General features: G+C 46.2%; 1 non-coding gene across 1 annotated transcript; it reads right to left on the minus strand.

Moving 5' to 3' along the window:
- Positions 1–770: 770 nt before the first annotated feature.
- Positions 771–842, minus strand: TRNAA-UGC. The gene has a single exon. It is a non-coding gene; the product is annotated as a tRNA-Ala (tRNA).
- Between the last annotated feature and the right edge of the window lie 2,380 nt (positions 843–3,222).

The following is a 3,222-nucleotide window of genomic DNA, read 5'->3' on the forward strand; positions in this document are numbered from 1 at the left end:
GTTCATCAGGTATGACATCATATGTTCGTAAGCCTCTAGGAAATGCCAGGGAATGTGAAAAAATGAGAGTGAAAAAAGGCCTCCGTGACTTCCTCAAAAGTTTTGGGGGATTCTCGGATGTCCCCAGACTACATTCTGTGAAATGGTGCTGTAGCTATTGCAGTGAATAGGAACTGGATTAATAAATTATTGAAAAACATAAATTATTGTTCCTTCTTAAAAGTAAAGTTTCTTGGTTGATTCTTAACCTCTTAGTCTTTAGCTTCATAACTCTTTCCATCCCCTCACCGAATTCATTCTCCACTGCTAACAGCATCTTAAAATAATGAGTTAACATTTATGCAGCAGTTTTTACATGCCAATAAGAAAGAAAGATAGTGCTAAGTAAGTCATGTCTGGCTCTTGTGAATCCATGAACTGTAGCCTGCCAGGCTCCTCTGTCCACAGAATTCTCCAGGCAGGAATACTGGAGTGGGTTGCCATTTCCTTCTCCAGGGGAACTTCCTGACCCAGGAACTGAACTCAAGTCTCCCGCATTGCCGGCAGATGCTTTACTGACTAAGCTACAAGGGAAGCTTCAAAGCAAAAGTTGCTTAGTCGTGTCCAACTCTTTGTCACCACATGGACTGTGGAATATTCCAGGCCAGAAAACTGGAGTGGGTAGCCTTTCCCTTCTCCAGGGGATCTTTCCAACCCAGGAATTGAACCCAGGTATCCCTCATTGCAGGCAGATTCTTTACCAGCCGAGTCACGAGGGAAGCCCAAAAATGTGGAGATGCCGGGGATTGAACCCGGGGCCTCATACATGCAAAGCATGTGCTCTACCACTGAGCTACATCCCCTACCCTCTATATGCCAGGTCGTAGACAAAGCACTCTACATGCATTATCTCTTTTCATCTTCAACCTGTGAGATGTTAGAAAAAAATATATATTTGGTTTCTGTCTGTGGTTCCTGGCACAGAGCTTCTAAAACCATTGACATTTGCTAAGTGATAAGAGCACTGGGAGGAGCATCTTTTATTTAAAGATGTTCCTAAATCCCTTGGAATTTCCTGGGTAACAGCAGTGTCTTTTGTTCTAGTCAGGTGACCCTGGGTGGGCTCCTGCACGGGGCCTGGTCACCAGAAAGATCAAGCCACAATCAGAAGCTTGGAATTTTCAGCCATATCCTCCATTCTCCAGAGAAGGAAGAGGGCTGGAAATGGGTTGATGATCAATCATGCCTACCTGATGAAACCTCCACAAAAATCCCCAAAGGACCGGGTTCTGAGAAACTTCTACGTTGGTGAATGCATGGTGGTGCTGGGGGAGGGCACACCCAGAGAGGGCAGGGAAGCCCCCACATATCTGGCCCTACACATTCCTTCCTTCTGGATGTTCACCTGTAGCCTTTATCATATCTTTTTACAATCCACTGGTCAACAGTAAGTGAACTGTTTTCTTGAATTCTCTGAGCTGCTGTAGCAAATTAATTGATCCTGAAGGGGGAGGGAGTCGTGTATAGTTCATCAGTCAGAAGCACAGGGAACAACCTGGACTTGTGATTATCATCTGAAGTGGGGTTGGGACAGTCTTGTAGGACTGAGCCCCTCACCTGTAGGAGTTGACAGTATTGTTAGGGGAAGCACACTGATTGAAACCGCCCACCCTGGCCAGGCACCATAGTAACCATTTGCATGAGTTGTTTTATGACAGGAGATCCTGGTAAGGAATATGGAACTAATAAGCCACCACCAACCGGAAGAGTTCGGGAAAGGTTGAAAGGAGACACCGCGTGTCTGTCCACTTCCCAGAATCCCTCTCGCTGGCATCCATCTTGGCTAAGCGATGCATGCGCCACCAGGAAAGACTCTGAATTAGAATGATTGGCCAAAGACCACCCGGAAACTAATCCCATCGCCATAATACCTGAGACTGCGAGCCACACAGCAGAGCAGTTCTCCTGAGTTGCCTTACCCTACTGCTCTCCACCTGGGTGCCCTTTCCCAATAAAATCTCTTGCTTTGTCAGCACATGTGTCTCCTCGGACAATTCATTTCCGAGTGTTAGACAAGAGCCCAGTTTCGGGCCCTGGACAGGGTCCCCCTGCCTGCAACAGTATCTCCAGGCAGAGTATCGGAACTGAGTAGGGTTGTAAGACACAGAACTGGTGTCACAGAGAATTATTTGGTGTGGGAAAAACAGCCACTCATCTGGTAGCAGAAGTTTTGAGGGACTTCCCCATTGGTACAGTGGATAAGAATCTGCCTTCCAATGCAGGGGACACACGTTCAATCCCTGGTTCAGGAAGATTCCACATCTCAGGGCCAGTGGGGGTGGAGGTGAGGGCAGCAGCTAAAATCTGTGCACAACTCCTGAAGCCCCTGAGTCTAGAGCCTGTGCTCCACAAAAACAGAAACCACTGCAATGAGAAGCCCAAGCACTCAATGAAGAATAGCTCACTGAAACTAGAGAAAGCCTGCTCAACAGCAAGACCCAGTGCAACCAAAAATTAATTAAAAGTAAAATAGATTATTGTGAATTAAAGGAAAAACAGATTTAAAAAAAAATATTCTGAGTGTGGCAATAGTGTGAGACTAAGGGAGACACAAAGGAGGAAAACTGAGAGTGTTTTCTTTTTTTTCCCACAATCCCTGAAGACAGTTTTATCCTGGGGATAATTATTATCCCTAATTTACTGATGGGGAAAACAGGTCTGGAGAAAGGCAGCAACAGGTTCCGAATTACAGATCAAGTAAGTTAAGAAATTAGGATTCTAACACAGGGAAGCCCCTGTAGTGAAGGAAAGTGAAGCATTTATTGCAGGGCACCAAGCAAGGAGTCCTGGCTTCCCTGGTGGCTCAGATGGTAAAGAATCTGCCTGCAATGCAGGAGACTTGGGTTTGATCCCTGGGTTGGAAAGATCCCCTGGAACAGGAAATGGCAACCTGCTCTGGTATTCTTGCCTGGAAAATTGCACGGACAGAGGAGACTACCTCATGGGGTCTTGAAGAGTTGGACACAGTGGAATGACTAACACTTTCATTTTCAAGCAAGGAGTCAAGGACAGTTGGTGCTTAAAAGACTCTGAACTCCCCAAGGCTTGCAGGGAAAGGTTTTTAAAAACAAGATAAGGGAGGGGGGTGGTGTCAGCTCAAGTACATACTTCTGACTGGCGGTGAGGCAATTGTGGGAGTCAACATCATCAACCTTCTGGTTCCAACTGGTCTGGGGTCTTCAT

The sequence above is a fragment of the Bubalus bubalis genome, chromosome 7, assembly GCF_019923935.1.
Source record: "Bubalus bubalis isolate 160015118507 breed Murrah chromosome 7, NDDB_SH_1, whole genome shotgun sequence".
NCBI classification, from domain to species: domain Eukaryota; kingdom Metazoa; phylum Chordata; class Mammalia; order Artiodactyla; family Bovidae; genus Bubalus; species Bubalus bubalis.